At 55.9% G+C, this 25,235-nt stretch overlaps 1 pseudogene; it reads right to left on the reverse strand.

Moving 5' to 3' along the window:
• Window positions 1-872: 872 nt before the first annotated feature.
• Window positions 873-25,235, reverse strand: part of LOC141147374 (sodium/glucose cotransporter 2-like) — a 74,124-nt pseudogene continuing 49,761 nt past the window's right edge.

Genomic DNA, 25,235 nt, shown 5'->3' on the forward strand with positions numbered 1-25,235 from the left:
GGCCATACCCACGTTACCCGTAACAATACCCACGTGACCTGTACCATCCCGGAGCCATACCCACGTTACCCGTAACAATACCCACGTGACCTGTACCATCCCGGGGCCATACCCACGTTACCCGTAACAATACCCACGTGACCTGTACCGTCCCGGAGCCATACCCACGTTACCCGTAACAATACCCACGTGACCTGTACCGTCCCGGAGCCATACCCACGTTACCCGTAACAATACCCACGTGACCTGTACCGTCCCGGAGCCATACCCACGTTACCCGTAACAATACCCACGTGACCTGTACCGTCCCGGAGCCATACCCACGTTACCCGTAACAATACCCACGTGACCTTTACCGTCCCGGAGCCATACCCACGTTACCCATAACAATAACAACGTGACCTGTACCGTCCCGGAGCCATACCCACGTTACCCGTAACAATACCCACGTGACCTGTACCGTCCCGGGGCCATACCCACGTTACCCGTAACAATACCCACGTGACCTGTACCGTCCCGGAGCCATACCCACGTTACCCGTAACAATACCCACGTGACCTGTACCGTCCCGGAGCCATACCCACGTTACCCGTAACAATACCCACGTGACCTTTACCGTCCCGGAGCCATACCCACGTTACCCATAACAATAACAACGTGACCTGTACCGTCCCGGAGCCATACCCACGTTACCCGTAACAATACCCACGTGACCTGTACCGTCCCGGGGCCATACCCACGTTACCCGTAACAATACCCACGTGACCTGTACCGTCCCGGGGCCATACCCACGTTACCCGTAACAATACCCGCGTGACCTGTACCGTCCCGGGGCCATACCCACGTTACCCGTAACAATACCCGCGTGACCTTTACCGTCCCGGGGCCATACCCTCGTTACCCGTACCAATACCCGCTTGACTTGTACTGTGCTGGGGCAATACCGGTGTGACCCATACAATGCCGGGGCAATAACCATGTGATCTGTACATCTGGTTTGTGCAGTAACAGAAATGCCACGTGGTGTCTGTGATTGGTTGGTGGCAGTGCTGGCGCTGTGATTGGTCACATTACCTGACTTCTCCATCTCCTCCCGCGGCTCCAGGCTGTGCCGAAGGCTGAACACCAACCGATACAACTGCGGGATGAGAAGGAATGGGGGATGTTATCTACCAATGAGATTCCTGAACCATGAATACAATTACTGGACACGAGGATCGGATCATAGAGCCCGGGTTATATACCTTCGAGTGATTGGACACTGGCAAAGATTTGCTGGGACCGCCCCCTAGTGTCCCCATATAACCCCCCCACCCACTCTGTGAAGCCTCGGGGGGGGGGGGGGACCTGATCTCTAATTGGAGAAGATATTTTCTGTAATTTCCTAATCTTCCCACAGCACCATCCTGAACCCCTTCACCTCCCATAGGGTGCGGGGGTTACAGGTAAAAAGGGGGCTACAGGGAGAAGAGGGGTAATGGGTGGAAGGGGTGTTATGGGTAAAAGGGGGGCCACAGGGAGAAAAGGGGTTGTGGGTAAAGGGGGGGCTACAGGGAGAAGAGGGGTTGTGGGTAAAGGGGGGGGGGGGCTACAGGGAGAAGAGGGGTTGTGGGTAAAGGGAGGGCTACAGGGAGAAGAGGGGTTGTGGGTAAAGGGAGGGCTACAGGGAGAAGAGGGGTTGTGGGTAAAGGGGGGGCTACAGGGAGAAGAGGGGTTGTGGGTAAAGGGAGGGCTACAGGGAGAAGAGGGGTTGTGGGTAAAGGGAGGGCTACAGGGAGAAGAGGGGTTGTGGGTAAAGGGAGGGCTACAGGGAGAAGAGGGGTTGTGGGTAAAGGGAGGGCTACAGGGAGAAGAGGGGTTGTGGGTAAAGGGGGGGCTACAGGGAGAAGAGGGGTTTTGGGTAAAGGGGGGGGGCACAGGGAGAAGAGGGGTTGTGGGTAAAGGGGGGGGGTTACAGGGAGAAGAGGGGTTGTGGGTAAAGGGGGGGCTACAAGGAGAAGAGGGGTTGTGGGTAAAGGGGGGGGGGCTACAGGGAGAAGAGGGGTTGTGGGTAAAGGGAGGGCTACAGGGAGAAGAGGGGTTGTGGGTAAAGGTGGGGTTACAGGGAGAAGAGGGGTTGTGGGTAAAGGGGGGGCTACAGGGAGAAGAGGGGTTGTGGGTAAAGGGGGGGGGGCACAGGGAGAAGAGGGGTTGTGGGTAAAGGTGGGGTTACAGGGAGAAGAGGGGTTGTGGGTAAAGGGGGGGCTACAGGGAGAAGAGGGGTTGTGGGTAAAGGGGGGGGGGCACAGGGAGAAGAGGGGTTGTGGGTAAAGGGGGGGGTTACAGGGAGAAGAGGGGTTGTGGGTAAAGGGGGGGCTACAAGGAGAAGAGGGGTTGTGGGTAAAGGGGGGGGGCTACAGGGAGAAGAGGGGTTGTGGGTAAAGGGGGGGCTACAGGGAGAAGAGGGGTTTTGGGTAAAGGGGGGGGCACAGGGAGAAGAGGGGTTGTGGGTAAAGGGAGGGCTACAGGGAGAAGAGGGGTTGTGGGTAAAGGGGGGGCTACAGGGAGAAGAGGGGTTGTGGGTAAAGGGAGGGCTACAGGGAGAAGAGGGGTTGTGGGTAAAGGGAGGGCTACAGGGAGAAGAGGGGTTGTGGGTAAAGGGAGGGCTACAGGGAGAAGAGGGGTTGTGGGTAAAGGGAGGGCTACAGGGAGAAGAGGGGTTGTGGGTAAAGGGGGGGCTACAGGGAGAAGAGGGGTTTTGGGTAAAGGGGGGGGGCACAGGGAGAAGAGGGGTTGTGGGTAAAGGGGGGGGGTTACAGGGAGAAGAGGGGTTGTGGGTAAAGGGGGGGCTACAAGGAGAAGAGGGGTTGTGGGTAAAGGGGGGGGGGCTACAGGGAGAAGAGGGGTTGTGGGTAAAGGGAGGGCTACAGGGAGAAGAGGGGTTGTGGGTAAAGGTGGGGTTACAGGGAGAAGAGGGGTTGTGGGTAAAGGGGGGGCTACAGGGAGAAGAGGGGTTGTGGGTAAAGGGGGGGGCACAGGGAGAAGAGGGGTTGTGGGTAAAGGTGGGGTTACAGGGAGAAGAGGGGTTGTGGGTAAAGGGGGGGCTACAGGGAGAAGAGGGGTTGTGGGTAAAGGGGGGGGGGCACAGGGAGAAGAGGGGTTGTGGGTAAAGGGGGGGGTTACAGGGAGAAGAGGGGTTGTGGGTAAAGGGGGGGCTACAAGGAGAAGAGGGGTTGTGGGTAAAGGGGGGGGGGCTACAGGGAGAAGAGGGGTTGTGGGTAAAGGGAGGGCTACAGGGAGAAGAGGGGTTGTGTAAAGGTGGGGCTACAAGGAGAAGAGGGGTTGTGGGTAAAGGGGGGGGGGCTACAGGGAGAAGAGGGGTTGTGGGTAAAGGGAGGGCTATAGGGAGAAGAGGGGTTGTGGGTAAAGGGGGGGGTTACAGGGAGAAGAGGGGTTGTGGGTAAAGGGGGGGGGGGCTACAGGGAGAAGAGGGGTTGTGGGTAAGGGGGGGGGGGGCTACAGGGAGAAGAGGGGTTGTGTAAAGGGGGGGCTACAAGGAGAAGAGGGGTTGTGTAAAGGGGGGGCTACAAGGAGAAGAGGGGTTGTGGGTAAAGGGGGGGGGCTACAGGGAGAAGAGGGGTTATAAGTGGAAGAGGGGTTACAAGGGCATGGGCTTACAACCTGTTTGCTAGTGTTGTGACCTCCTGTAGGCGGAAGTATAACCCGACTATTTGTGAATTCCGGGGTCCCTCCATAGACTTGAAGGAAAAGATCTGACAGTACAGAATGGTATTTTTCGGCCCATAGCCTGACACTACTTTCCCAGCTCACGTCTCTTACCTGCTGGTCCGGGATGGGCGGCGTGCAGTAGGACACGGCCAGGATAAGTACCGCTGAGCAGAAGAAGAGAATGATAGCAAAGTAGAGATAATGAACTCCACAGATGATCGCAGGGCAGGAGCTGGGGGCGGAGCAACTTCCTGATCCAAAGGCAAATTCAGGCACCATCCGACAAAGACCCAGGAACAGCCCTCCAATCAGACCCCAGAAGGCACCCTGCAAGAAACAACATCCAGATATATGGCAGGGAAGGGTATGATTGGTAATATGTGGGGGGTTGGGTGGTGTATAGTGGAGCAATATGTAGGTTGTGGTGGTGTGCATCAGCATATTTTTTTTTAAGAACTCAGGATTGGTGGAGGCAGAGGGTACGTTGTCCAATACCACGATTTGTATGTGGATGAGGGATTATGGGTGGAGGAAGAGATATGTTTGTGAGGCATTATGGGTAGAGGAGGGTATATGTGGATGAGGCATTATGGTTGGAGGAAGAGATATGTTTGTGAGGCATTATGGGTAGAGGAAGAGATATGTTTGTGAGGCATTATGGGTAGAGGAGGGTATATGTGGATGAGGCATTATGGTTGGAGGAGATATGTTGGTGAGGCATTATGGGTAGAGGAGGAGATATGTTGGTGAGGCATTATGGGTAGAGGAGGAGATATGTTAGTGAGGCATTATGGGTAGAGGAGGGTATATGTGGATGAGGCATTATGGTTGGAGGAGATATGTTGGTGAGGCATTATGGGTAGAGGAGGAGATATGTTGGTGAGGCATTATGGGTAGAGGAGGAGATATGTTAGTGAGGCATTATGGGTAGAGGAGGAGATATGTGGATGAGGCATTATGGTTGGAGGAAATATGTTGGTGAGGCATTATGGGTAGAGGAGGAGATGTGTTTGTGAGGCATTATGGGTAGAGGAGGGTATATGTGGATGAGGCATTATGGTTGGAGGAGATATGTTGGTGAGGCATTATGGGTAGAGGAGGAGATATGTTGGTGAGGCATTATGGGTAGAGGAGGAGATATGTTGGTGAGGCATTATGGGTAGAGGAGGAGATATGTTTGTGAGGCATTATGGGTAGAGGAGGGTATATGTGGATGAGGCATTCTGGGTTATGATATGAAATTTCTCACCGGCTCGGTCACTCTCTTCACGAACAGCGCCAGGAAGAAGACGGCCGCGATGGGCGGTGCCAGGAAACTGGCAACGGACTGAATGTAGTCAAACAATTGCCCCCCTTGTGCAGCTTGGACCACGGGAATCCACGCTATGCTGAAGGCCACAAGGCAGACCGTCCACACCCTGAGAAGCAGAGATATGTTGGGTGACACCGCTGTCATCTGATTAATTTGTCTTTCGACATCGAGCCGCCACTCACCTTCCGACCAGAATCAGCTCCCTCTCTACAGCCCGAGGTCTCAGCTTCTTCCAGACATCAATAGTGAACAAAGTGCTGCTGCTGTTGAATATGGAGGCCAGACTGCTCATGAGGGCGGCTAACATAACCGCAAGCATGAGGCCACGGAGACCTGTGAAAGACACGAGAGAGACCACTGGAGAGAGTGTCTGGTACAAGGAGGAGGAGGGGAGAGGGTCGGGTACAAGGAGGAGGAGGGAGAGTGTCGGGTACAAGGAGGAGGAGGGGAGAGTGTCGGGTACAAGGAGGAGGAGAGGAGAGTGTCGGGTATAAGGAGGAGGAGGGGAGAGTGTCGTGTACAAGGAGGAGGAGGGGAGAGTGTCGGGTACAAGGAGGAGGAGGGGAGAGTGTCGGGTACAAGGAGGAGGGGAGAGGGTCGGGTACAAGGAGGAGGAGGGGAGAGGGTCGGGTACAAGGAGGGGAGGGTGTCGGGTACAAGGAGGAGGAGGGGAGAGTGTTGGGTACAAGGAGGAGGAGGGGAGAGTGTCGGGTACAAGGAGGAGGAGGGGAGAGTGTCGTGTACAAGGAGCAGGAGGGGAGAGTGTCGGGTACAAGGAGGAGGAGGGGAGAGTGTCGGGTACAAGGAGGAGGAGGGGAGAGTGTCGGGTACAAGGAGGAGGAGGGGAGAGGGTTGGGTACAAGGAGGAGGAGGGGAGAGTGTCGGGTACAAGGAGGAGGAGGGGAGAGTGTCGTGTACAAAGAGGAGGAGGGGAGAGTGTCGGGTACAAGGAGGAGGGGAGAGTGTCGTGTACAAGGAGGAGGAGGGGAGGGTGTCAGATACAAGGAGGAGGGGAGAGTGTCGGATACAAGGAGGAGGGGAGAGTGTCGGGTACAAGGAGGAGGAGGGGAGAGGGTCGGGTACAAGGAAGAGGAGGGGAGAGTGTCGGGTACAAGGAGGAGGAGGGGAGAGTGTCTGGTACAAGGAGGAGGAGGGGAGAGTGTCGGGTACAAGGAGGAGGAGGGGAGAGTGTCGTGTACAAGGAAGGGGGAGGGGAGAGTGTCGGGTACAAGAAGGAGGAGGGGAGAGTGTCGGGTACAAGGAGGAGGAGGGGAGATTGTCGGGTACAAGGAGGAGGGGAGAGGGTCGGGTACAAGGAGGAGGAGGGGAGAGTGTCTGGTACAAGGAGGAGGGGAGAGGGTCGGGTACAAGGAGGGGAGGGTGTCGGGTACAAGGAGGAGGAGGGGAGAGTGTCGTGTACAAGGAGGAGGAGGGGAGGGTGTCAGATACAAGGAGGAGGGGAGAGTGTCGGGTACAAGGAGGAGGAGGGAGAGTGTCGTGTACAAGGAGGAGGAGGGGAGAGTGTCGGGTACAAGGAGGAGGGGAGAGTGTCGGGTACAAGGAGGAGGAGGGGAGAGGGTCGGGTACAAGGAGGAGGAGGGGAGAGTGTCGGGTACAAGGAGGAGGAGGGGAGAGTGTCGGGTACAAGGAGGAAGAGGGGAGATTGTCGGGTACAAGGGGGATGAGGGGAGAGGGTCGGGTACAAGGAGGAGGAGGGGAGAGTTTCGTGTACAAGGAAGGGGGAGGGGAGAGTGTCGGGTACAAGGAGGAGGAGGGGAGAGTGTCGGGTACAAGGAGGAGGAGGGGAGAGTGTCGGGTACAAGGGGGATGAGGGGAGAGGGTCGGGTACAAGGAGGAGGAGGGGAGAGTGTCTGGTACAAGGAGGAGGAGGGGAGAGTGTCTGGTACAAGGAGGAGGAGGGGAGAGTGTCGGGTACAAGGGGGAGGAGGGGAGAGTGTCGGGTACAAGGAGGAGGAGGGGAGAGTGTCGGGTACAAGGGGGAGGAGGGGAGAGTGTCGGGTACAAGGAGGAGGAGGGGAGAGTGTCTGGTACAAGGAGGAGGAGAGAGTGTCGGGTACAAGGAGGAGGGGAGAGGGTCGGGTACAAGGAGGGGAGGGTGTCGGGTACAAGGAGGAGGAGGGGAGAGTGTCGGGTACAAGGAGGAGGAGGGGAGAGTGTCGGGTACAAGGAGGAGGAGGGGAGAGTGTCGTGTACAAGGAGCAGGAGGGGAGAGTGTCGGGTACAAGGAGGAGGAGGGGAGAGTGTCGGGTACAAGGAGGAGGAGGGGAGAGTGTCGGGTACAAGGAGGAGGAGGGGAGAGGGTCGGGTACAAGGAGGAGGAGGGGAGAGTGTCGGGTACAAGGAGGAGGAGGGGAGAGTGTCGTGTACAAAGAGGAGGAGGGGAGAGTGTCGGGTACAAGGAGGAGGGGAGAGTGTCGTGTACAAGGAGGAGGAGGGGAGGGTGTCAGATACAAGGAGGAGGGGAGAGTGTCGGATACAAGGAGGAGGGGAGAGTGTCGGGTACAAGGAGGAGGAGGGGAGAGGGTCGGGTACAAGGAAGAGGAGGGGAGAGTGTCGGGTACAAGGAGGAGGAGGGGAGAGTGTCGGGTACAAGGAGGAGGAGGGGAGAGTGTTGGGTACAAGGAGGAGGAGGGGAGAGTGTCGTGTACAAGGAAGGGGGAGGGGAGAGTGTCGGGTACAAGAAAGAGGAGGGGAGAGTGTCGGGTACAAGGAGGAGGAGGGGAGATTGTCGGGTACAAGGAGGAGGGGAGAGGGTCGGGTACAAGGAGGAGGAGGGGAGAGTGTCTGGTACAAGGAGGAGGGGAGAGGGTCGGGTACAAGGAGGGGAGGGTGTCGGGTACAAGGAGGAGGAGGGGAGAGTGTCGTGTACAAGGAGGAGGAGGGGAGGGTGTCAGATACAAGGAGGAGGGGAGAGTGTCGGGTACAAGGAGGAGGAGGGAGAGTGTCGTGTACAAGGAGGAGGAGGGGAGAGTGTCGGGTATAAGGAGGAGGGGAGAGTGTCGGGTACAAGGAGGAGGAGGGGAGAGGGTCGGGTACAAGGTGGAGGAGGGGAGAGTGTCGGGTACAAGGAGGAGGAGGGGAGAGTGTCGGGTACAAGGAGGAAGAGGGGAGATTGTCGGGTACAAGGGGGATGAGGGGAGAGGGTCGGGTACAAGGAGTAGGAGGGGAGAGTGTCTGGTACAAGGAGGAGGAGGGGAGAGTTTCGTGTACAAGGAAGGGGGAGGGGAGAGTGTCGGGTACAAGGAGGAGGAGGGGAGAGTGTCGGGTACAAGGAGGAGGAGGGGAGAGTGTCGGGTACAAGGGGGATGAGGGGAGAGGGTCGGGTACAAGGAGGAGGAGGGGAGAGTGTCTGGTACAAGGAGGAGGAGGGGAGAGTGTCTGGTACAAGGAGGAGGAGGGGAGAGTGTCGGGTACAAGGAGGAGGAGGGGAGAGTGTCGGGTACAAGGAGGAGGAGGGGAGAGTGTCGGGTACAAGGGGGAGGAGGGGAGAGTGTCGGGTACAAGGAGAAGGGGAGAGTGTCGGGTACAAGGGGGAGGAGGGGAGAGTGTCGGGTACAAGGAGGAGGAGGGGAGATTGTCGGGTACAAGGAGGAGGGGAGAGTGTCGGGTACAAGGAGGAGGAGGGGAGAGTGTCGTGTACAAAGAGGAGGAGGGGAGAGTGTCGGGTACAAGGAGGAGGGGAGAGTGTCGTGTACAAGGAGGAGGAGGGGAGGGTGTCAGATACAAGGAGGAGGGGAGAGTGTCGGATACAAGGAGGAGGGGAGAGTGTCGGGTACAAGGAGGAGGAGGGGAGAGGGTCGGGTACAAGGAAGAGGAGGGGAGAGTGTCGGGTACAAGGAGGAGGAGGGGAGAGTGTCTGGTACAAGGGGGAGGGGAGAGTGTCGGGTACAAGGAGGAGGAGGGGAGAGTGTAGTGTATAAGGAGGAGGAGGGGAGAGTGTCGGGTACAAGGAAGGGGGAGGGGAGAGTGTCGGGTACAAGGAGGAGGAGGGGAGAGTGTAGTGTATAAGGAGGAGGAGGGGAGAGTGTCGGGTACAAGGAGGAGGGGAGAGTGTCGGGTAAAAGGAGGAGGGGAGAGTGTTGGGTACGAGGAGGAGGGGAGAGGGTCGGGTACAAGGAGGAGGAGGGGAGAGGGTCGGGTACAAGGAGGGGAGAGGGTCGGGTACAAGGAGGAGGAGGGGAGAGTGTAGTGTACAAGGAGGAGGAGGGGGGGAGAGGGTCGGGTACAAGGAGGAGGAGGAGGGGAGAGGGTCGGGTACAAGGAGGAGGAGGAGGAGGGGAGAGGGTCAGGTACAAGGAGGAGGAGGAGGGGAGAGGGTCGGGTACAAGGAGGAGGAGGAGGGGAGAGGGTCGGGTACAAGGAGGAGGACGGGAGAGGGTCGGGTACAAGGAGGAGGATGGGAGAGTGTCGGGTACAAGGAGGAGGAGGGGAGAGGGTCGGGTACAAGGAGGAGGAGGAGGGGAGAGTGTCGGGTACAAGGAGGAGGAGGGGAGAGGGTCGGGTACAAGGAGGAGGAGGAGGGGAGAGTGTCGGGTACAAGGAGGAGGAGGGGAGAGGGTCGGGTACAAGGAGGAGGAGGAGGGGAGAGTGTCGGGTACAAGGAGGAGGAGGGGAGAGGGTCGGGTACAAGGAGGAGGAGGAGGGGAGAGTGTCGGGTACAAGGAGGAGGAGGGGAGAGGGTCGGGTACAAGGAGGAGGAGGAGGGTAGAGTGTCGAGTACAAGGAAGGGGGAGGGGAGAGTGTCGGGTACAAGGAGGAGGGGAGAGTGTTGGGTACAAGGAAGGGGGAGGGTCAGATATGAGGGGGGAGGGTCAGCTATGAGGGGAGGGTGTCGGGTACAAGGAGGAGGGGAGAGTGTTGGGTACAAGGAAGGTGGAGGGTCAGATATGAGGGGGGAGGGTCAGCTATGAGGGGAGGGTGTCGGGTACAAGGAGGAGGGGAGAGTGTCGGGTACAAGGAAGGGGGAGGGTCAGATATAAGGGGGAGGGTCAGATATGAGGGGGGGTGTCAGGCACAAGGTGGTGACAATAATCAGGACAGACTATTGTAGTTGGGGTTATGATGGGATGGAGGTAAGAACCTGCCGGTTGCTCTGACATCATAGTATTGTATCATATAATACATTGTAGCCTTTTATCTCAGTCCTTTGCCGGCTGTGATTGGTCACTTACCTGTGGGCATCAGTTTTACCACCAACTTGGGGTAAGCAATGTTTGAGCAGCCAATTGGTGTTCCACAAAACTCCTGACATTCTTCCGGCACGACACACGCCACTTCCTCTACAAGTCCAATCATAGGAGAAAATCACAGATCTGAGGAATGGGGACTGGGATGTATAGGACTGGGGCCTTGGAGGATGGGAACTGGGTGGACTGGGATGTATAGGACAGAAGCCTTGGGGGTTGGGGACTGGGCGGACTGGGATGTATAGGACAGGAGCCTTGGGGGATGGGAACTTGTTGGACTGGGATGTATAGGACTGGGGCCTTGGGGGGCATGGGAACTGGGTGGACTGGGATGTATAGGACAGGAGCCTTGGGGGTTGGGAACTGGGCGGACTGGGGTGTATAGGACAGGGGCCTTGGGGGTTGGGGACTGGGATGTATAGGACAGGGGCCTTGGGGGTTGGGGACTGGGATGTATAGGACAGGAGCCTTGGGGGTTGGGAACTGGGCGGACTGGGATGTATAGGACAGGAGCCTTGGGGGTTGGGGACTGGGATGTATAGGACAGAGGCCTTGGGGGTTGGGGACTGGGATGTATAGGACAGGAGTCTTGGGGGTTGGGGACTGGGATGTATAGGACTGGGGCCTTGGAGGATGGGAACTGGGCGGACTGGGATGTATAGGACAGGAGCCTTGGGGGTTGGGGACTGAGATGTATAGGACAGGAGCCTTGGGGGTTGGGGACTGGGATGTATAGGACAGGAGCCTTGGGCGTTGGGGACTGGGATGTATAGGACTGGGGCCTTGGAGGCTGGGAACTGGGCAGACTGGGATGTATAGGACAGGAGCCTTGGGGGTTGGGAAGTGGGCGGACTGGGATGTATAGGACAGGAGCCTTGGGGGTTGGGGACTGGGATGTATAGGACTGGGGCCTTGGAGGATGGGAACTGGGTGGACTGGGATGTATAGGACAGAAGCCTTGGGGGTTGGGGACTGGGCGGACTGGGATGTATAGGACAGGAGCCTTGGGGGATGGGAACTTGTTGGACTGGGATGTATAGGACTGGGGCCTTGGGGGGGATGGGAACTGGGTGGACTGGGATGTATAGGACAGGAGCCTTGGGGGTTGGGGACTGGGCAGACTGGGATGTATAGGACAGGGGCCTTGGGGGTTGGGGACTGGGATGTATAGGATAGGGGCCTTGGGGGTTGGGAACTGGGCGGACTGGGATGTATAGGACAGGGGCCTTGGGGGTTGGGGACTGGGATGTATAGGACAGGGGCCTTGGGGGTTGGGGACTGGGATGTATAGGACAGGGGCCTTGGGGGTTGGGGACTGGGATGTATAGGACAGGAGCCTTGGGGGTTGGGGACTGGGATGTATAGGACAGGGGCCTTGGGGGTTGGGGACTGGGATGTATAGGACTGGGGCCTTGGAGGATGGGAACTGGGCGGACTGGGATGTATAGGACAGGAGCCTTGGGGGTTGGGAACTTGGTGGACTGGGATGTATAGGACAGGGGCCTTGGGGGTTGGGGACTGGGATGTATAGGACAGGAGCCTTGGGGGTTGGGGACTGAGATGTATAGGACAGGAGCCTTGGGGGTTGGGGACTGGGATGTATAGGACAGGAGCCTTGGGCGTTGGGGACTGGGATGTATAGGACTGGGGCCTTGGAGGCTGGGAACTGGGCAGACTGGGATGTATAGGACAGGAGCCTTGGGGGTTGGGGACTGGGCGGACTGGGATGTATAGGACAGGAGCCTTGGGGGATGGGAACTTGTTGGACTGGGATGTATAGGACTGGGGCCTTGGGGGGGATGGGAACTGGGTGGACTGGGATGTATAGGACAGGAGCCTTGGGGGTTGGGGACTGGGCAGACTGGGATGTATAGGACAGGGGCCTTGGGGGTTGGGGACTGGGATGTATAGGATAGGGGCCTTGGGGGTTGGGAACTGGGCGGACTGGGATGTATAGGACAGGGGCCTTGGGGGTTGGGGACTGGGATGTATAGGACAGGGGCCTTGGGGGTTGGGGACTGGGATGTATAGGACAGGGGCCTTGGGGGTTGGGGACTGGGATGTATAGGACAGGGGCCTTGGCGGTTGGGGACTGGGATGTATAGGACAGGGGCCTTGGGGGTTGGGGACTGGGATGTATAGGACTGGGGCCTTGGAGGATGGGAACTGGGCGGACTGGGATGTATAGGACAGGAGCCTTGGGGGTTGGGAACTTGGTGGACTGGGATGTATAGGACTGGGGCCTTGGGGGTTGGGGACTGGGATGTATAGGACAGGAGCCTTGGGGGATGGGAACTTGGTGGACTGGGATGTATAGGACTGGGGCCTTGGGGGTTGGGGACTGGGATGTATAGGACAGGGGCCTTGGGGGTTGGGGACTGGGATGTATAGGACTGGGGCCTTGGAGGATGGGAACTGGGCGGACTGGGATGTATAGGACAGGAGCCTTGGGGGTTGGGAACTTGGTGGACTGGGATGTATAGGACAGGGGCCTTGGGGGTTGGGGACTGGGATGTATAGGACAGGAGCCTTGGGGGTTGGGGACTGAGATGTATAGGACAGGAGCCTTGGGGGTTGGGGACTGGGATGTATAGGACAGGAGCCTTGGGCGTTGGGGACTGGGATGTATAGGACTGGGGCCTTGGAGGCTGGGAACTGGGCAGACTGGGATGTATAGGACAGGAGCCTTGGGGGTTGGGGACTGGGCGGACTGGGATGTATAGGACAGGAGCCTTGGGGAATGGGAACTTGTTGGACTGGGATGTATAGGACTGGGGCCTTGGGGGGGATGGGAACTGGGTGGACTGGGATGTATAGGACAGGAGCCTTGGGGGTTGGGGACTGGGCAGACTGGGATGTATAGGACAGGGGCCTTGGGGGTTGGGGACTGGGATGTATAGGATAGGGGCCTTGGGGGTTGGGAACTGGGCGGACTGGGATGTATAGGACAGGGGCCTTGGGGGTTGGGGACTGGGATGTATAGGACAGGGGCCTTGGGGGTTGGGGACTGGGATGTATAGGACAGGGGCCTTGGGGGTTGGGGACTGGGATGTATAGGACAGGGGCCTTGGGGGTTGGGGACTGGGATGTATAGGACAGGGGCCTTGGGGGTTGGGGACTGGGATGTATAGGACTGGGGCCTTGGAGGATGGGAACTGGGCGGACTGGGATGTATAGGACAGGAGCCTTGGGGGTTGGGAACTTGGTGGACTGGGATGTATAGGACTGGGGCCTTGGGGGTTGGGGACTGGGATGTATAGGACAGGAGCCTTGGGGGATGGGAACTTGGTGGACTGGGATGTATAGGACTGGGGCCTTGGGGGTTGGGAACTTGGGGGATGGGATATCAATAATGATTGTCTTCTATCCGTCTGTCTGTTTTATTCTACTGAACTATCTGACTTTGCTGTATCATTTTTGGTAAATTTCTTCTGCTGTTATATCTTTAAACTTCTATATTTAATTCTAGCTCTATAACAACCTCACTGCAATAGGAATATTACTGGTGATTGATTCTCAACCCCATCTGGCTGAGTGATGAAGAGAGGTAACTAGCCTGTGTCTGGTCTGGTATTGGTCATCTCCTCTCCCATATTCAGGTGTCTCAAATCAGACCCAATAATGACCAATAGAGAAATGCATGCCTGCTCCCTATTAATGGAAAGCAGCCTAAGGGGTGGTGCAGACACCATGGCTCTGTCCTGAGTGGCTCTGTCCTGAGTGGCTCTGTCCTGAGTGGCTCTTTCCTGAGTGGCTCTTTCCTGAGTGGCTCTGTCCTGAGTGGCTCTTTCCTGAGTGGCTCTTTCCTGGGTGGCTCTTTCCTGAGTGGCTCTTTCCTGACTGGCTCTTTCCTGACTGGCTCTGTCCTGAGCGGCTCTGTCCTGAGCGGCTCTTTCCTGAGCGGCTCTTTCCTGACTGCTCTTTCCTGACTGCTCTTTCCTGAGCGGCTCTTTCCTGAGCGGCTCTGTCCTAAGCGGCTCTGTCCTGAGCGGCTCTTTCCTGACTGGCTCTTTCCTGACTGGCTCTTTCCTGACTGGCTCTTTCCTGAGCGGCTCTTTCCTGACTGGCTCTTTCCTGAGCGGCTCTGTCCTGAGCGGCTCTTTCCTGAGCGGCTCTGTCCTGAGCGGCTCTGTCCTGAGCGGCTCTTTCCTGAGCGGCTCTTTCCTGACTGGCTCTTTCCTGAGCGGCTCTTTCCTTTCCTGACTGGCTCTTTCCTGACTGGCTCTTTCCTGACTGGCTCTGTCCTGAGCGGCTCTTTCCTGAGCGGCTCTTTCCTGAGCGGCTCTTTCCTGACTGGCTCTTTCCTGACTGGCTCTGTCCTGAGCGGCTCTGTCCTAAACGGCTCTTTCCTAAGCGACTCTGTCCTGAGCGGCTCTTTCCTGACTGGCTCTTTCCTGAGCGGCTCTTTCCTGACTGGCTCTTTCCTGAGCGGCTCTTTCCTGACTGGCTCTTTCCTGACTGGCTCTTTCCTGAGCGGCTCTGTCCTGAGCGGCTCTTTCCTGACTGGCTCTTTCCTGAGCGGCTCTTTCCTGACTGGCTCTTTCCTGAGCGGCTCTTTCCTGACTGGCTCTTTCCTGACTGGCTCTTTCCTGACTGGCTCTTTCCTGAGCGGCTCTGTCCTGAGCGGCTCTTTCCTGACTGGCTCTTTCCTGAGCGGCTCTTTCCTGACTGGCTCTTTCCTGACTGGCTCTTTCCTGACTGGCTCTGTCCTGAGCGGCTCTGTCCTGAGCAGCCCTTTCCTGAGCTGCTCTGTCCTGACTGGCTCTTTCCTGAGTGGCTCTTTCCTGAGCGGCTCTGTCCTGAGTGGCTCTGTCCTGAGCGGCCCTTTCCTGACTGGCTCTGTCCTGAGCGGCTCTGTCCTAAACGGCTCTTTCCTAAGCGACTCTGTCCTGAGCGGCTCTTTCCTGACTGGCTCTTTCCTGAGCGGCTCTTTCCTGACTGGCTCTTTCCTGAGCGGCTCTTTCCTGACTGGCTCTTTCCTGACTGGCTCTTTCCTGAGCGGCTCTTTCCTGAGCGGCTCTTTCCTGAGCGGCTCTTTCCTGAGCGGCTCTGTCCTGAGCGGCTCTGTCCTGAGTGGCTCTGTCCTGAGTGGCTCTGTCACGAGTGATGCGAAGTTTCTCCGCCGCAGTTTAACTAAAGCTGGATGAAAATACAAGAACTCTTCTCCACTCTGCAAGACGACAAGCAATCCAGCATTTCACATTTATTATATATGAAGTCAGATTCGCACTCTCTATCCACTAACATGCTCCTCATTCTCTTCCTTCTCACATTGGTGTCTTCTATCCTCAAATTATCCTTACTCCACCCTCCTCCTCTACCCTGCAGCATGCACATATCACCCTCACTCCTACCCTCTCCCTACTACTGCACCCATCATCTCCTGCATTTGCTGCACCCACATGCTGACATAAACACCAGGGCCACTAGACACGTGGGTTCATGCACATCCCACTCCCACCTTGCCTTCCTCACCCTCCTCCTTCTCCTAGTCTCAGGTGACATTTCTCCTAATCCTGGTCCGCCATTTTCCAACTGCAAGCCACATATCCAATACCCCTCCCCCTCTGGCAACCACCGCAATCCACTCAGTTTAATTTCTATCCCCCTGCTTCCTCAAAGCAGCCCACCTCTGTCATGTCCCCCTTGGAACGCCCGCTCCATCTGTAACAAGCTAACATCTGTACATGACCTCTTCATCTCTCATGGCTTGAACATACTGGCCATAACAGAAACCTGGCTGCAAAATTTTGACTCAGCTTCTCCTGCTGCCCTCTCCCATGGTGGCCTCCTTTGGACTCTCTCCCCCAGACCCAACAGACAGAAAGGAGGTGGGGAGTTGGCTTCCTTCTGTCCCCACAAAGCACTTTCCAAGTCCTTCCTGTCCCTTCCTCTCTATCCCTCTCTTCTTTCGAGATGTATTGTATTCGTCTGTTTTCTCCCATTTCTCTGAGGATTGCAGCAATTTATAGGCCTCCAGGACCGGTATCGCGCTTTCTTGATGACTTTGCTGCCTGGCTACCCTACTTTCTCTCCTCTGAAATACCCACCATTATTCTTGGTGACTTTAACATTCCTGTCAATGTTAACAGCCCAACTACAGCTAAACTTCTCAACTTAACCTCATCTTTTGACCTAACCCAATGGACACATACTTCCACTCACTCCAATGGTAATACCCTTGACCTTGTATTCTCCCATCTCTGCAACCCTGGCAACCTCACCAACACCCCCTTTCCTTCTTTCTGATCACAACCTCATTACTTTCACTGTATCCTTGCCTCCAACCACCCATCCCTCCAAGCAGCAAACAATTACTTGTAGAAACCTTCGTCACTTTAACCCTTCTCTTCTCTATTCTGCTACTGATCACCTATATGACATAATCTCCTCCCTGTCCTGTCCTGACCTGGCCACCTCTGTCTACAACAGTTCACTCTCATCCTCACTAGATGCACTTGCTCCTCTAACCACACGCAGAATCAGGCCCCGACCGTTACAACCCTGGCAACCTGACAACACTAGAAATCTCAAGAGACATTGCCGTGCTCTTGAACGTGGCGTAAAATCAAATGCCTGCAAGACTTCACTCTATATAAATCTGCCCTTCTAAAATACAATTCATGCCTCCATGCTGCCAAACAAGCCTACTCTGTCTCTCTTATTAATACTTTGTCTCCCAGTCCACGTCGGCTCTTCTCAACCTTTAACTCTCTGCTTCGTCCCCCACCCCCTCTACCCACTAACTCACTCACTGCCCAAGAGATTGCCAATCACTTCAAAGACAAGATTGATGCAATTCCTGAGGACATCTCCACTGTGTGTACTTCATCCCCACCCCACATACTTTGCCTAACAGCACATTTAACACTCTTCTCTTTGGAATTGGCTACTACTGAAGAGGTTACAAAACTTTTCTCAGATGCCCACCTAACCAATTGTCCCCTGGATCGTGTTCCCTCACAACTACTACGGTCACCCTCTTCTTCTATCCTATGCTCCCTCACTCACATCTTCAATCTCTCCCTCTCTAGTGGCATCTTCCCCTCCCCTCTAAAACATGCACAGATCACTCCCATACTTAAAAAGCCCTCACTGGACCCCACCAACCTGAACAACTTAAGACCCATCTCATTGCTCCCATTCACCTCTAAACTTCTAGAACGCTTAGTCTACCACCGTCTTAGCTCCTACCTCAATGAAAATAACCTTCTTGACCCCTTACAGTCTGGCTTTCGCTCGCAGCACTCCACGGAAACCGCCTTACTAAAACTCACTAACGATTTACTAACTGCTAAAACCAACAGCCAGTACTCCATACTCCTACTACTTGTCCTCTCTGTGGCCTTTGATACTGTTGACCACCCGCTCCTTCTCAATAAACTACATTCCCTTGGCCTCCGAGATTCTGCTCTATCCTGGTTCTCTATCTATCACAGCGTTCCTTCAGTGTCACCTACAACTCTGTGTCCTCCTCTCCATTGCCCCTTTCTGTGGGGGTCCCCCAAGGCTCTGTTTTTGGACCCCTTCTTTTCTCTATCTACACCTCCTCCCTCAGTCACTTAATAACCGCCCACGGCTTCCAGTACCACTTATACGCCGACTACACCCAAATCTATCTGTCTACTCCTCACCTCACTCCTTCAGTCTCCTCTCCATTACTAACTGACATATCAGCCTGGATGTCACACCACTTCCTTCAACTAAATCTCTCTAAAACTGAGCTATTAATATTCCCCCCCGCCCCCGCCCCCCTCCATGACTTTTCCATCAAAATCAACAATGCAACCATCAGTCCCTCCCCTCACGTCAGGGTACTCGGTGTAATCCTAGACTCTGACTTGTCATTTCAGCCTCAAGTCCAATCATTCTCAAAAGTTTGTAGAATTCACCTTCATAACATCTCTAAAATTCACCCCTTTTTATCAAATGAAACCACCAAACTCCTCATTCACTCCCTCGTTATCTCTCGTCATGACTATTACAACTCCCTTCTCATTGGCCTGCCTCTCCATAGGCCCCTCCCCTCTTCAGTCTATTATGAATGCTGCTGCCAGACTTATCCACCTTACCAACCGCTCAGCGTCTGCCAACCCTCTCCTCCAATCCCTACACTGGTCTCCATTCAGTGTCTGCCAACCCTCTCCTCCAATCCCTACACTGGTCTCCATTCAGTGTCTGCCAACCCTCTCCTCCAATCCCTACACTGGTCTCCATTCAGTGTCTACCAACCCTCTCCACCAATCCCTACACTGACCTCCATTCAGTGTCTGCCAACCCTCTCCTCCAATCCCTCCACTGGTCTCCATTCAGTGTCTGCCAACCCTCTCCTCCAATCCCTACACTGGTCTCCATTCAGTGTCTGCCAACCCTCTCCTCCAATCACTACACTGGTCTCCATTCAGTGTCTGCCAACCCTCTCCTCCAATCCCTACACTGGTCTCCATTCAGTGTCTACCAACCCTCTCCACCAATCCCTACACTGACCTCCATTCAGCGTCTGCCAACCCTCTCCTCCAATCCCTACACTGGTCTCCATTCAGTGTCTACCAACCTTCTCCTCCAATCCCTACACTGGTCTCCATTCAGTGTCTGCCAACCCTCTCCTCCAATCCCTACACTGGTCTCCATTCAGTGTCTACCAACCCTCTCCTCCAATCCCTCCTAACTACAACATACAAAGCCATTCACAACTCTGCCCCGAGCTCCATCGCTAATCTTGTCTCCAAATATCACCCAAATCGTCCTCTCCGCTCTTCTCAAGACCTCCTACTCTCAAGCTCTCTCGTCTCCTCCTCCCATTCTCCTCTCCAGGATTTCTCCAGAGCCTCTCCCATCCTCTGGAACTCGCTACCTCCATCTATCCGGCTATCCCCTACTCTTCTACCTTCAGGCGATCCCTGAAAACTCATCTCTTCAGGGAAGCCGATCACGTCTCCAACTCATCTCCTACCACTTCCATCAGCTCATTCCCCACAGTTACAACCTTTTGTACCACCTGCCCCACCCTATTAGATTGTAAGCTCTTCTGAGCAGGGCCCTCCTAATCCTCTTGTATTTTATTGTATTATAACTGGATTGTCTCCTTTTTATATTGTAAAGTGCTGCGTAAACTGTTGGCGCCACATAAATCCTGTATAATTATAATATGGCAGGGGCATTCGTGATCAGGGGGGACTGGGATATATAGGACAGGGGCATTCGTGATCAGGGGGGACTGGGATGTATAGGACAGGGGCATTCATGATCAGGGGGGACTGGGATATATAGGACAGGGGCATTCGTGATCAGGGGGGACTGGGATGTATAGGACAGGGGCATTCGTGAACGGGGGATTGGGATGTATAGGACAGGGGCATTCGTGAACGGGGGGACTGGGATGTATAGGACAGGGGCATTCGTGAACGGGGGGATAGGGATGTATAGGACAGGGGCATTCGTGAACGGAGGGATTGGGATGTATAGGACAGGGGCATTCGTGAACGGGGGGACTGGGATGTATAGGACAGGGGCATTCGTGATCAGGGGGGACTGGGATGTATAGGACAGGGGCATTCGTGAACGGGGGGACTGGGATGTATAGGACAGGGGTATTCGGGATCAGGGGGGACTGGGATGTATAGGACAGGGGCATTCGGGATCAGGGGGGACTGGGATGTATAGGACAGAGGGCATTCATGAACGGGGGGGACTGGGATGTATAGGACAGGGGCATTCGTGAACGGGGGGGACTGGGATGTATAGGACAGAGGCATTCGTGAGCGGGGGGATAGGGATGTATAGGACAGGGGCATTCGTGAACGGGGGGACTGGGATGTATAGGACAGGGGCATTCGTGAACGGGGGGACTGGGATGTATAGGACAGGGGCATTTGTGAACGGGGGGATTGGGATGTATAGGACAGAGGCATTCGTGAACGGGGGGACTGGGATGTATAGGACAGGGGCATTCGTGAACGGGGGGACTGGGATGTATAGGACTGGGGCATTCGTGAACGGGGGGATTGGGATGTATAGGACAGGGGCATTCGTGAACGGGGGGATTGGGATGTATAGGACAAGGGGCATTCGTGAACGGGGGGACTGGGATGTATAGGACAGGGGCATTCGTGAACGGGGGGGACTGGGATGTATAGGACAGGGGCATTCGTGAACGGGGGGACTGGGATGTATAGGACAGGGGCATTCGTGATCAGGGGGGACTGGGATATATAGGACAGGGGCATTCGTGATCAGGGGGGACTGGGATGTATAGGACAGGGGCATTCATGATCAGGGGGGACTGGGATATATAGGACAGGGGCATTCGTGATCAGGGGGGACTGGGATGTATAGGACAGGGGCATTCGTGAACGGGGGATTGGGATGTATAGGACAGGGGCATTCGTGAACGGGGGGACTGGGATGTATAGGACAGGGGCATTCGTGAACGGGGGGATAGGGATGTATAGGACAGGGGCATTCGTGAACGGGGGGATTGGGATGTATAGGACAGGGGCATTCGTGAACGGGGGGACTGGGATGTATAGGACAGGGGCATTCGTGATCAGGGGGGACTGGGATGTATAGGACAGGGGCATTCGTGAACGGGGGGACTGGGATGTATAGGACAGGGGTATTCGGGATCAGGGGGGACTGGGATGTATAGGACAGGGGCATTCGGGATCAGGGGGGACTGGGATGTATAGGACAGAGGGCATTCATGAACGGGGGGGACTGGGATGTATAGGACAGGGGCATTCGTGAACGGGGGGGACTGGGATGTATAGGACAGAGGCATTCGTGAACGGGGGGATAGGGATGTATAGGACAGGGGCATTCGTGAACGGGGGGACTGGGATGTATAGGACAGGGGCATTCGTGAACGGGGGGACTGGGATGTATAGGACAGGGGCATTTGTGAACGGGGGGATTGGGATGTATAGGACAGAGGCATTCGTGAACGGGGGGACTGGGATGTATAGGACAGGGGCATTCGTGAACGGGGGGACTGGGATGTATAGGACTGGGGCATTCGTGAACGGGGGGATTGGGATGTATAGGACAGGGGCATTCGTGAACGGGGGGATTGGGATGTATAGGACAAGGGGCATTCGTGAACGGGGGGACTGGGATGTATAGGACAGGGGCATTCGTGAACGGGGGGGACTGGGATGTATAGGACAGGGTCATTCGTGAACGGGGGGACTGGGATGTATAGGACAGGGGCATTCGGGATCAGGGGGGACTGGGATGTATAGGACAGGGGCATTTGTGAACGGGGGGACTGGGATGTATAGGACTGGGGCCTTTTGGGATCGGGGGGACTGGGATGTATAGGACAGGGGCATTTGTGAACGGGGGGACTGGGATGCATAGGACAGGGGTATTCGTGAACGGGGGGACTGGGATGTATAGGACAGGGGCATTCGTGAACGGGGGGACTGGGATGTATAGGACAGGGGTATTCGGGAACGAGGGGACTGGGATGTATAGGACTGGGGCCTTTTGGGATCGGGGGGACTGGGATGTATAGGACAGGGGCCTTTTGGGATCGGGGGGATTGGGATGTATAGGACAGGGGCCTTTTGGGATTGGGGGGATTGGGATGTATAGGACAGGGGCATTCGAGAACGAGGGGACTGGGATGTATAGGACAGGGTCTTTTGGGATCGGGGGATTGGGATGTATAGGACAGGGACCTTTTGGGATCGGGGGACTGGGATTTATAGGACAGCGGCCTTTTGGGATCGGGGGACTGAGATGTATAGGACAGGGACCTTTTGGGATCGGGGGGACTGGGATGTATAGGACATGGACCTTTTGGGATCGGGGGGATTGGGATGTATAGGACAGGGACCTTTTGGGATCGGGGGATTGGGATGTATAGGACAGTGACCTTTTGGGATCGGGGGACTGGGATTTATAGGACAGCGGCCTTTTGGGATCGGGGGACTGAGATGTATAGGACAGGGACCTTTTGGGATCGGGGGATTGGGATGTATAGGACAGGGACCTTTTGAGATCGGGGGACTGGGATGTATAGGACAGGGACCTTTTGGGATCGGGGGATTGGGATGTATAGGACAGGGACCTTTTGGGATCGGGGGATTGGGATGTATAGGACAGGGACCTTTTGGGATCGGGGGACTGGGATGTATAGGACTGGGACCTTTTGGGATCGGGGGATTGGGATGTATAGGACAGGGACCTTTTGGGATCGGGGGACTGGGATGTATAGGACAGGGACCTTTTGGGATCGGGGGGATTGGGATGTATAGGACAGGGGCATTCGAGAACGAGGGGACTGGGATGTATAGGACAGCGGCCTTTTGGGATCGGGGGGATTGGGATGTATAGGACAGGGACCTTTTGGGATCGGGGGGATTGGGATGTATAGGACAGGGACCTTTTGGGATCGGGGGATTGGGATGTATAGGACAGCGGCCTTTTGAGATGGGGGGACTGGGATGTATAGGACAGGGGCCTTTTGGGATCGGGGGATTGGGATGTATAGGACAGGGGCCTTTTGGGATCAGGGGGACTGGGATGTATAGGACTGGGGCCTTTTGGGATCGGGGGATTGGGATGTATAGGACAGGGACCTTTTGGGATCGGGGGGACTGGGATGTATAGGACAGGGACCTTTTGGGATCGGGGGATTGGGATGTATAGGACAGGGACCTTTTGGGATCGGGGGACTGGGATTTATAGGACAGCAGCCTTTTGGGATCGGGGGACTGAGATGTATAGGACAGGGACCTTTTGGGATCGGGGGATTGGGATGTATAGGACAGGGACCTTTTGGGATCGGGGGACTGGGATGTATAGGACAGGGACCTTTTGGGATCGGGGGATTGGGATGTATAGGACAGGGACCTTTTGGGATCGGGGGACTGGGATGTATAGGACAGGGACCTTTTGGGGTGGGGGGGATTGGGATGTATAGGACAGGGGCATTCGAGAACGAGGGGACTGGGATGTATAGGACAGCGACCTTTTGGGATCGGGGGACTGGGATGTATAGGACAGGGACCTTTTGGGATCGGGGGGATTGGGATGTATAGGACAGGGACCTTTTGGGATCGGGGGATTGGGATGTATAGGACAGGGACCTTTTGGGATTGGGGGATTGGGATGTATAGGACAGCGGCCTTTTGGGATCGGGGGACTGGGATGTATAGGACCCTTTTGGGATCGGGGGGATTGGGATGTATAGGACAGGGACCTTTTGGGATCGGGGGGATTGGGATGTATAGGACAGGGGCATTCGAGAACGAGGGGACTGGGATGTATAGGACAGCGGCCTTTTGGGATCGGGGGACTGGGATGTATAGGACAGGGACCTTTTGGGATCGGGGGGATTGGGATGTATAGGACAGGGACCTTTTGGGTTTGGGGGATTGGGATGTATAGGACAGGGACCTTTTGGGATCGGGGGATTGGGATGTATAGGACAGCGGCCTTTTGAGATCGGGGGACTGGGATGTATAGGACAGGGGCCTTTTGGGATCGGGGGATTGGGATGTATAGGACAGGGGCCTTTTGGGATCAGGGGGACTGGGATGTATAGGACTGGGGCCTTTTGGGATCGGGGGATTGGGATGTATAGGACAGGGACCTTTTGGGATCGGGGGGACTGGGATGTATAGGACAGGGACCTTTTGGAAACGGGGGATTGGGATGTATAGGACAGGGACCTTTTGGGATCGGGGGACTGGGATTTATAGGACAGCGGCCTTTTGGGATCGGGGGACTGAGATGTATAGGACAGGGACCTTTTGGGATCGGGGGATTGGGATGTATAGGACAGGGACCTTTTGGGATCGGGGGACTGGGATGTATAGGACAGGGACCTTTTGGGATCGGGGGATTGGGGTGTATAGGACAGGGACCTTTTGGGATCGGGGGACTGGGATGTATAGGACAGGGACCTTTTGGGATGGGGGGGATTGGGATGTATAGGACAGGGGCATTCGAGAACGAGGGGACTGGGATGTATAGGACAGCGGCCTTTTGGGATCGGGGGACTGGGATGTATAGGACAGGGACCTTTTGGGATCGGGGGGATTGGGATGTATAGGACAGGGACCTTTTGGGATCGGGGGATTAGGATGTATAGGACAGGGACCTTTTGGGATCGGGGGATTGGGATGTATAGGACAGGGACCTTTTGGGATCGGGGGGATTGGGATGTATAGGACAGGGACCTTTTGGGATCGGGGGATTGGGATGTATAGGACAGGGACCTTTTGGGATCGGGGGATTGGGATGTATAGGACAGGGGCCTTTTGGGATGGGGGGGATTGGGATGTATAGGACAGGGGCATTCGAGAACGAGGGGACTGGGATGTATAGGACAGCGGCCTTTTGGGATCGGGGGATTGGGATATATAGGAAAGGGACCTTTTGGGATCGGGGGATTGGGATGTATAGGAAAGGGACCTTTTGGGATCGGGGGGATTGGGATGTATAGGACAGGGACCTTTTGGGATCGGGGGGACTGGGATGTATAGGACAGGGACCTTTTGGGATCGGGGGGATTGGGATGTATAGGACAGGGACCTTTTGGGATTGGGGGATTGGGATGTATAGGACAGGGACCTTTTGGGATCGGGGGGATTGGGATGTATAGGACAGCGGCCTTTTGAGATCGGGGGACTGGGATGTATAGGACAGGGACCTTTTGGGATCGGGGGATTGGGATGTATAGGACAGGGGCCTTTTGAGATGGGGGGACTGGGATGTATAGGACAGCGGCCTTTTGAGATCGGGGGACTGGGATGTATAGGACAGGGGCCTTTTGGGATCGGGGGATTGGGATGTATAGAACAGGGGCCTTTTGGGATCAGGGGGACTGGGATGTATAGGACTGGGGCCTTTTGGGATCGGGGGATTGGGATGTATAAGACAGGGACCTTTTGGGATCGGGGGGACTGGGATGTATAGGACAGGGACCTTTTGGGATCGGGGGACTGGGATTTATAGGACAGCGGCCTTTTGGGATCGGGGGACTGAGATGTATAGGA

Source organism: Aquarana catesbeiana, linkage group LG06, assembly GCF_042186555.1.
Source record: "Aquarana catesbeiana isolate 2022-GZ linkage group LG06, ASM4218655v1, whole genome shotgun sequence".
NCBI classification, from domain to species: Eukaryota; Metazoa; Chordata; class Amphibia; order Anura; family Ranidae; genus Aquarana; species Aquarana catesbeiana.